General features: G+C 40.4%; 1 protein-coding gene across 2 annotated transcripts in view; it reads right to left on the reverse strand.

The window, feature by feature from the left end:
• grik4 (glutamate receptor, ionotropic, kainate 4) overlaps positions 1–7,040 on the reverse strand; it is a 184,762-nt gene extending 177,722 nt beyond the window's left edge. For both annotated transcript variants that reach the window (XM_058634603.1, XM_058634602.1), the window contains exon 1: positions 6,832–7,040. The gene's annotated coding sequence lies outside the window, so the exon portion shown is untranslated. The remainder of the gene's footprint in view (positions 1–6,831) is intronic.
• Positions 7,041–11,017: the final 3,977 nt, after the last annotated feature.

The following is an 11,017-nucleotide window of genomic DNA, read 5'->3' on the forward strand; positions in this document are numbered from 1 at the left end:
TGGCTCGTAAAACCCGGGTCTTCTTGCTGCAAAGGCAGGAGTGCTAATGACTACACCGACCATGTGGCCCTCTATGCTGAACAAAGTGTTTCAACGTATATCATGAACAAGGAGTGTGCCCAGAGTCACATAACACCACAAAGAGTCTCTGCATGGCACAACCTACAATACCAAAGCTAGAACAGATCTTTGACAGTCTGTGTTGTCCTCAGAAACAGAGACATCAAATACATCCTCTCACTGCTCTATTCACACTAATCTCTGTCTGGTTGTACTGTTTAACTGAAATCAGTTCAAAAAGTGTTATTAGGGTAAGTCATTAGTTAACAATCTCTTAGTGTTGCAGCTGACAAATGCAGATGATATTCTCTAACAAGGTTAGAAACTGAATATATTTAACCTGTCGTTAAATAGGTACATACAAATTGCAGTCATTGGAACCTTTGGACATTTCAGAATAGGTCTAGGAATAGGATGTGCATCCAATTTTTCCCATCCATTAAAATCTCTAACCAACCATAACCACCCTATTAGCATAATCAAATGGAACTCGGTGGTTTTATTAACTTCAGAGAGTACTGTCAGAATCACTGTCTTTACGCCACCAAACAGTCATAATCCAGCGCTGACCTCCTCTGCCCCATTATCATTAGATCTTTCATGCAAAGTGATCCCATCCATCAGCCAGCTTAGCCTGTGACAGCAGCAGTTTGTGAGTGAGTGTGACCAGTGGCCCTTCCAATTTGTAAATGGGATTTCAGAGCATCCGCAATGCCTGAAACAATACCACCCCTGACCACACATCGCTGGAGCCAGCTGCCGTGGCTACCGTCGCTACCAGCTGCTGCCCTTCATTCTCACACGGATTTCATCTGGAGATGCTGAGGTGACTTTGACTATTGCACTCGTTCAATGATTTCCTTCTGTGCATCTCACATACAATAGTTTTAGACAAACAACCATTCACTCGCACCTTCACCTAAGATTGTTATATTAAAACACCCTTAATGCTCTAACTCTTGAGACACATTGTGTGCACAAGATTGAAAAAAAGGTATCCAGGACTTCAAGGGCTCAGTAGTTTCCAGTATCTGAGGTCCATGTCTCCCTCCATTTGCCGAATCCTTTGACAGTCTCATTCTCCTTTTTTTTTCTTTCTCCAAAAACCCTTCATCTTCCAATTATCTCTTATTCTCTTGTGGTGCACCTTAGTCATTCATTTCTCCTTAGCTCAATTCTCCCTTTCTTTGTTATCTCTTATTTCACCTCCCCATGCAACAACTGAGCTGTCCTTCTCTCCGTTTGTGATTGCAGACAGAGACCTGTAGAGGACAGTCGCTGCAATTCAACAGGCAATATGGTAAATAACGCAAGACCTGACCATTGGCTACACTTACAGATATACGACTCAAAGAAAACTAACAAAACCGATGAGTTACGGCGACAGATTTGTGCCACAGTGTGTAAGAGTGACTCCTTTATACACTTCCAAGACGAGATAACAGAAATTACAGTGCGTGTTCATAAATAACTCTGATGCAAGTGGCAAAGAAGACTTTATGGAGGTTATGTTTCATGGTTTTGGATTTTCCAATTATGCACTGCAGTGCCTTGATAAAGGCCAACAGCAGTTAATAATGCTGACAAAAATCCCTGCTCCATGTTTGCAGGCTGCACAGTGGGACATGCAGTGCAGTAGCCACAGTTGAAGCGGTGAAGAACTGCTGCTCGGTCCATTTTTAACGAACAATAATGTTTGTGTCAGTGAAAGTTTTATGCAAAGCTCCTATCATCACAGTCTAACAAGCTCAACCTGCTGGGTTTGTTGTCTCTCCACCACCTCTTCAGTAAAGTAAAGCATATTTATGAAAATACTGAGCTAAAAACCAACCTGTACTCGCATGTACTGTTCAATTCAGTCTGAGCTCTCATCATAAGCTGTACCCTTAAAGCTTTCAAAACCCTTAGATCCCTTGTACGCTTCCTCACACACGTGTATTCAATTTCATGTGAATCACAGCCAGGGTTTACTGTGTTTCATTTTCCAGTGGAGTTGTCTGACACACACACACATAGCAAGGTCCTGTCTAGCACATGGTGTGGGGAGCGATGCAATGAAAATGATATTCTGCTGCTGGTTTGGGCCGCAAACATACAGCATCATTTAAATATTGAGACAACTATTTAAACAGCTCTGATCAAACACGAGTCAATCAGACAGAGAGGAGAAAACAAAACAATTTGTCCACATGAGAGAGCTGAGCAAAACAACAGTGACCAGCCAACACTCCAAGTTTGAAATAACAATGAACAAAAAGCTTTTTTAATGCCCTTAGTGTATAATGTCTCGTACTAAAAAATCCTATGTTCCATTTATCATCCATTTTTACCCTCCTTCCTTGACCTCCCTCTTTTCTCACCATTAACTCCCTTTTGTGACCTTTTTGCTTAAACACATTAACCTTTTAACACTTTTACTGTAACCTCTTATTTAAATCAGCCTTTTAGTGAAAAGCCAAAATGTGTGTCAAAATATCATTTCAGATCAAATTTTGTCTTGATCTATACACATCTTATTCTACAGACTGAAGACAAACATCTGCACAAACATCACACAGAAATCTTGCGTGGAAATGAGAATAATGATGTTAAAATGACCACTCTACAAACCATCACAATCACAACTCCTGTCAAAATAATCACAATTAGATATTTATTCAATACCGTTCAGCCCTAATGCAGGTCGTACACCAGTCTTACCCTCTTAGCATTTGTGTATGTTTCTCACACTCCCCACAAAGCCTAACAGCTGAGGAAGAAGTACAGTTATTTTCTGTCCCAGAGGTCCCCGCAACGTTTTTCACAGAAGAAGAAAAGGCCTAATTAACACTAAAGACAGCGCCTGAGGCTGTGAGAGGAAGCATACCAAAATAAAGCACATCCACTTACATGACGTCGACAGCGACATGTACGTTTGATGTCCTCGCTTATGACAGCATTTGCTATTTGATCATATTTAAACATGTGTGAATTACATAAAAAAAAGCTCATTAGAGGCAGTGAAGGATGTCATTGTAAAAAAACAATCAAACAACCATTAAAAATGTCTTCAAGGACTTTCACGTTACAGACATGACAACTTTAAGCCCCATTTGTACTAACTGTTGACGCACTGACAACCACAAAACTGTTTTTTGGAAATTGTCAATTACTGAAACCTTGAAATTGCATGTATTAAAATGAACTTGGTCCTGAATATGTAAAACAAAAGAGAAAACATTTAAATGCCACACAGAGAGAAATGCAACAGACAAAATAGCTTACAAAGATTTGTCCCCCCCCCCAGTATGTCTCTGGTGGTGGTGACCCACAGACTTTAATTGCACCCATCATTTATGCAATCATGGTGTACTGATTACTTGTCAGTCATTATTAGCTAAAGGGAAATCAGCGAAATTATCTTTGATTTTCCAGAATCATTTAATGTTTCTACTCGACATACATTAGCAGATATCTCCCAGAATGGCCCACTCACTTCCCTCTGAAGAGCAATTAGCCGTGCAGTGGCACCATTGTGGTCACCAGAGTTATCCGAACCAAGTTTCTACATTGGCCCCCAGTTTACTGTAGCTGTCTGCCAAAGTCATTTAATCTGCCAGGGAGCAGACAAACATCGGTGGGCATTATCTCAGCTTCTCAGGAGCAGCCGGAAAGGAAGCGGGGAAAAAGGCAGGTGGCCCCCGCGGCAACATGACAGGAGCAGACCGAGGCAGACTCATGAATTCAGCTTACGTATGAATATAAACACTTTTTCAAATGCATGTGCACACACACACACACACACACACACACACAGCTTCAAACTAAACACTCACCACACTTCTTAAAACTCTGGAAAGGATGAGGAAAAAAAAAACTTCACTGAATATGCATTGTTACTGCTGAGGGGGTAAATTAGAATTTAATCCAAACAGTGGCTCGAGAATCCATGATGGGACAAACAAAGTGCAGTGATGATCGTTCCAGTGAGTGTGACATAACAGAATCAGTTTGACATCTCCAGTCCAGGCTGTGCAAAAGGATTTACCCAGTGGCAACACTGAACGCTGCTGTTGACACATACCGAGGGGCAGTCGTACATCATCTGCGCCAAAGTGATAATCAATATGTGTACTTTGTAAGCAAAATGCAAGCTATCGCCACTGTCCTTGAGCCAAAGTCAGTAAAAATTCAAATTTGCTCAGCAGGAGTTCTCGTAGGGGACTGACGCCACAGACAAATTCAATTGTCTTTATACGGCAGACTGTGTTTCCGGATTGGTATTCACAGGATAACGGAGCTGCTTGTGGAGGCTTAAAAAAAAATCATCATGAATATGATATGGGTTTTTTTTATGGCAACTTAAGTTTGTCATATGACAGAGGTGTAATAAGTGTATGTGTGTATGTGCATACACTCCATGCACTTGACTGTAAAGGGTTGTGTGAAGGTAACGGTCTGGTTTTATAGTGCTGAGGTTTAACCCTTAGTGCTCACACGGCATGGATCTGTGCCGCAAGTGCACCATGGTAAATTGCCGTGGGAATTATCCACAACTCCTTATTGGATTGGGGGGGGGGGGTGTGTTTATAGGTCACATATTCAGCCTTTGAAATGTGTGTTTTTTTTCTGTCTCCAAATGTGTTGTTGAGTCAAAGTTATGATTCATTTTATATCGCATTTTTAGTGATATAAAATAGCAATACTTGTGCAGACGTCACAAAATTAGACCGTTTTTCTTTTCCTTCCAATCATTTCATCAGATATGCAACAAAAATGGGTGCAACAAAAAAGGATATAAGACACTCTGTATTGCACATTCATATAGCCTCTGTATATAGTGTACGTTTTGACATAGTAATGTATAAAAGCAGCCAAAATGCTCTGTGTTTTAAGGGTTAAATAAGATTAGGGTGAGGGTAAAAGTTGTTATCAACTTAGAGGTAATGGCTAAGGTTAAGGTAAGGGGATAGGAAATTAATTATGCATTACATTCTGTTCTAACAACCTGTTCGATTCTAAAAAAAGAAACCATGCTGAGGTTTTGAATCATCTCAGTATTTGCCTTCATGGCTTTGGTGATGCTTTCTATTTTCCCTCTAAATAGAGCACAGCAGGTGGCAGGTGGAGAAAAGCCTTTACACAACACAATCTTCAGAATAAAATAAAATAAAAAAAAACTTTTCCCATACTAATGTGCTAAAACTACAATATATCTCTGCAGCTTTTGAGGGCTATAGCCATAAAATAAAATGCTGAAAATGACGGCCTGATTTTATGTTGTAGGATAAAAGGTGACATTAATCCAAGTCAGATTAGAGTCAGACCTGCAACTGGCAACATGCTGACAGGACACAAGTTCACAAAAGAAATGGAATTTTCAAACTACAGGACGTGTATTTCTCCTCCATATGCAAACACACGATTGATCATCACTGTCATAATTCTATCAATATTTTAAAAGTACTGCATCATCAATTCTAATGGACTCGTGCAGGCACAGCAGTAAATATATTCTTTGACTTTGTTTTGCCCTTCTTGGCAACTAAAACTGGACGGTTCTTTTTTTTCCCTTTTTCTTTTTTTTTGCTATAAAGTGAGAAATAATGAAAGTTTTACTGATTTATAGTGTGCATCACTGAGGCAAAAAAAAAGAGTTTAATGACGACGAATAATACAGTATGGCTGTCATTCAGAAGGTAAAAATGATGGTTTATGCTGAATCATAGTCCAGTAAGAAGCTTTTGTGGCCATTTAATTAAGTAATTATTATATTTTTTTTAGCGATACCTAATTTTGTCTTAGTTCTTTAATTACAACAAGTACAGTATACATATAAAGGCTATTATACTGTTACAGTACAGTATAATATATAATATATAATAATATATACAGTTGTCTGTGTTCAAGGGTCTGTTTTGTGATGTCAAAATCATTCACCGATCAATTACGTCCTAATCTCATCTGCTCCTAATTCACTCACCAATTTCCCTGCATTTTCCAGAATGACTTCCAAACAACTCCCAGAGAAATAGCCCCCGGACTTGTTGCCATCACTGACACTTTTATTTATAGACGGAGCAGGCGATACAGCATACTAATCACAATCGAACGAGTGTGTTTTCCCTGGCTCAGTCGATTCTCCAGCTCACAGGAGCTCGCTGACAAAATTGGAGACGTGGGCAACGATTCAGAGGCCTGTCCCGATCTTCACCAGTGATGTGCTGGATTGTTGGCATTTTCAAATTAAATTCTTGTACACACAGATTCTCCCTATGTCAACAAAATAAAACCGTTCCCACACTCTACAGTGCTAACAGTGTCTAACCGGGTTTCCTGCATTTCTGCTTCGCTTCAGAAATTGTGCAGAATGTCGTTTTTATTAAAGAAAAAAGATCTATTCCATTTCCGCCATGTCATCATCTCTCAAGTGTAAGGGACCTTTGGAAAGTGGGTCTACACCTATTTCAATTACTGCAGAAATAAATAATAAAGAAAGAAAGTTATGGTATGAAAGATAAAGGAAATCTTAATTATTTAAATGTCTTATTATAATATGACATTAATAACTTTTAAATTCAATGTATCAAGCATATCAATATAATAGATAAGTGGATGCCAGCACGGATAATTACCTGCACAACTCTCCTACACAAAAGAAGGTAACTTTATAGCACACAAATGACACAAAGACCTTATTCTATCCTATTATTTCCCCCTCTCTGCTTCACTCATGTCATCACTGAACAGACGCAGGCGAGTGGTGGCTGATTACCACGTATCTTCCCCTACCTTTGATCTCCTGTAGTGTGGGGCTCTAATCCATCTTACATCACAGGAAACTGTCTGATCGGGGTGGTCGTGGTAGCCACTTAGCTTCTCCTCATCTCACATACAGACAGTGTGGTATCAGCTCTCACACACAGGTGTGTGTGTGTGTGTGTGTGTGTACGCACTCAAATACACACAATCCAGGCTCTGCAGACTGGGTCGCCACTCCGTACAGATGCTGTAAGAGGAAGAGAAAGAAAAAGAGTCAGAAGGTGGGTAGGTAGGATTTTATGAGGCACAGCTGTAGACGTACAGCATCACCATAGAGCACAATCAATTTTACACTGAACATTGTTTTAGTAATATCAGACATTTATGAGTGTATGTGGGGAAATAACAAAAAAAAAATGTATAAAGTCATGATTTGCCCTGCATACTGTCCTGAAACTAAACTATACATTTTTAAAGGCAACTTCAGCGCAGCGGTGTTGCATTATAAATCACATTAGTGGTCAGGTATCGGCTGTTGTAGTCTGGCAATCTGGTGAGCGGCTACGTGGAGTTTTGGGAGAGACCCAGAAGTCTCAAGCAAAAACACTTTTATTAGTGCTCAATGCATGGAAGAGAAGAAAGATGAGCAATGCAAAGTTAACCTCGTGTCAGGCCGCCCATTTTAAACAGCAGTGCTTCGTGATGTGCATTCAAAGCAAAAATGTCCTCACATGGCACAGATTGTGTTTGCTAACAAATCATGTGAAGTTCCAATCTGAGATGCTTGGGGCGCCACAGAACATTAACGTGAATGCAAACCTCCTGCTCAACAAAAAAAGACGAGATATTCGGATGACGTTCACCTGCTTTGGTCAGGTCAACTAAAGCTTTTTAAAAAAAACCTAAACAGAACATTGAAGGGAAACTGATTTTAATCTTCACTCCATAATTGTTCTCAGTGCTCAGCTACTGTTTTCTACTTAATATCATTTGTGAGGAAGAGAAATGCATTTGCTTTGCACTCACTTTAGGAAGCGAGGGAGCGAGAGAGAGCTTTCTACAAAGACAACGTATATGAGTACGATGGGCTGCCACAGGAAAGGTCATTAACAGGAAACTCAGTCAGCCTTTTAGTCCACTTTATTTGGTTAATTGCGCTACAGATGGACGTGTGATGACGTGTGAATTATGAATTGTTCACAATGCGAGGAGACATTTCGGATTAAACCTTTTCACAAATTCAAATATTTCCATTTTTCACATTTCCTTGGATCCAACATTCTATAATTAGCAAAATCTTGTTTTGTCACTTGTCCGTTACTCTTCCAGATAACCCTCCTCGTAACACCACACTGTACGTCCCACGTTTACACTCGCAAAGCTAATCAGCATTAGAAACAAGGGTCACCGTACAATATTGCAATACAATTTCCACAGTAAATGAGAACGCGAATGTCACTTACAAGATGAGCATTAATCTAATGTCATTGCATTTTAATGGCACCCTCACTCAGAGGAGAATTAAACTTCTCCCCTGAGATCAACTTAATCACTTGTCAGTGTGGTAAAAAATCACTCCACTATGTCACAGCATATGCAGGACCTGTCAAGTCACACATGAGCTACAGTCCAACTGTATGTTTGTGTGACCTTGTTAAGTCTTCATTTCTTCATTCATTAGCAAATTCTCGTAAAAATCAAAAATCTAAACTTTATCTTAAAAGGTTAAGGCCCGGGTCATACTTGTGTCCGCAAAAGTCGACTATTGCCGTGTTTCCACTACATGTTCCCAGCTCGCCTCAACTCGCCTCTACACGATTTGGTTGTGTTTGCGTTACAATATAGTTCCTCCTCAACGCGGGCGGAGTCATCACAGCACGGCTGCATGAAACTGCCGTGACTTTGTTTCACACGCCACACACACCAACTAGTGACTTGAAAAGCGGTAGTTTTCAGTGTAACGGAATCATTAGAATCAGTGAATTAAAAAGATTTGTTCAGTACTTCCCCCATGACCGGAGCACAGACTGAAACACAGCGGCAGGGTTTGCGATGCGGCTCGCCTGTCGCGATCGCCGCTTACGGCAGTGCTGTCGCTAAATGCACCAGTCTCCACATTTCCTTGGAAATTGTAACTTAACCCACATTTTTAGGATTTTTAAGTCTTTTTAACTGATCTACAGTTCGGCTTGATTCTTGTGTCGGACATCTTGCTCATGACGGCACTCTGAGCAATCGCTGGCACAGTATAAGCTCAGCTCGCTTGGAACCTCGCCAGAGGAGGTACTAAAAAATGTACCAGGTACTAGTTACTATCACGAATAGAAAACCAAAATAACCGCAGTGTGCCGAGTCGAGGCGAGGAATTCCAGTACACATTGTGTTTGCAAAACACAATGAGGTTGCAACACGAAGAGTGTTGTTCAGGAGACATCTGAACCCCAAACGACAAATCTCACATCCTCCCTCCCTCTCACTGCTCAGAGAAACTGTTAATTTGACTCTCTGCTGTGACCCTCGTTTCAGCCTGAGTTATACTTGAGTATGAACCGGCATTTCGACCAAGCATGGAAACTAATGGGGCGGCTAAATCACTTAATGGTTGGGGTGCATACACCTTGAGCCGCAGGACCGTCGGCTGTGCAGCTCTCCCCGATTAGAATACACGTGCTATTAGAAACAATGCAGAAGCTGTTAAAATCACATAAATCACATCGTTTGGGAACAAATGTTATGGACTTGAGGAATGTAAAACAATCAAAAAGTCATTCTTAAAGCAGACAATTCTATCACTATTTAAGTCGTTAACCATCTAGGCAAACCGCATGCCATTTATTCTCTATAACAAATGGCTGTGTTTGTTTTTTGCTGTATCGATCTCATTATATTTGCCTGACTCCTCTCTCCATGTACGGCATAACAGATTAATACTGGTACTTTGCAGCGGTAAGAGGGGAAACAGAGATTCTGCTCGCACTACTTTACCATCTTAAATTGAGCCTGAGAGTCCTCCAGTGGGCTCAAGTACATTTACAGAGATTAATCAATTCAAAGCTTTTATTTTATTCAGCCAGATAATCCACTTGTCTGTAATAGTTGCGATAGATATGTTTTTAAATAATTTATGGACCTCGCTTGAGATAATTTGCGGTGGAGAATAAAAAAGTTAGATGAAATGAAGGGGTTGAGAAATAAATAGTGAGGGGAAAAGTTTTGAATGTGAAGACATTATGTAAAACTTCGGCAGTGCAGCAGAGAGGATTTTGCTGTTGAATATTATTTCCGCCTGCTTTTCTCCCCCAACTCATTGACTTCACTCCTTATCCTTGCATTGCTCTTTGTCTTCCTTGAAGTTCGGGCCGCTGTTTACAAACCAAAAAGGTACAGATTCTATCACAACACTGCTCAAAACGGTTCTGCCTGGACACTAACGTTCACATCTTTTGAGCACGGTCACTGCACGACACGTCTGAAGCTGTGAAATGTAGTGTTGCTGCTCAGAAATGTCAGCGTCACGGTCGAAATTTCACATCTTTCAGAATGCAATGTTGTATTAACGCAATAAATAGAATGCTATTCTAAAAATATATCTATATATGAGCAGAAATACCAGATACATGCTAATTAGTCTCATTTCAACATAGTTTCAAAATGAACAAAGACAAAGTGTGTATTATGTAAATATGTGTGTATGTTTCAGGACCATTTTTATTTCCTGACCACTGGAAAAAACAAATGTTATGACAACCACTTGCATGCAAATGTAAAAAGTGTGAAAACCCTATTGACCACAGTGGGTGAGCCACTGATGTAACTAATAAATGCTGTGACGGCAAAATTCCATTTAGCTTTCTCTCATTTTCAGGGTCACGGCAACTTTTGTCGCACTCTTAGTGAGAGAAGTCGTCTGGAGGAGGGAATGTAAAACATGCTCATGCCACCAACAACACGGACTTAGTTTATCTCTGCAGATTTACAGACTTTGAAAATGATTCAGTGCCACTTTTCTGAGTGACTATAACTCCATTCTAACAATTTAATGATGATGTATGATTATCTCCCCCGTATCCCATCAATCTTCTACCGCTTTATCCCCCACATGAGGGTCTCTTGGTGCCAATCCCAGCTGACATAGGGTGAAAGGAGGGGTACACCGGAGACAGGTCGCCAGTCCATCACAGGGACACAGAGACAAACAACCATCCACCATCACACT

The sequence above is a fragment of the Solea solea genome, chromosome 7 (assembly GCF_958295425.1).
Source record: "Solea solea chromosome 7, fSolSol10.1, whole genome shotgun sequence".
NCBI classification, from domain to species: Eukaryota; Metazoa; Chordata; class Actinopteri; order Pleuronectiformes; family Soleidae; genus Solea; species Solea solea.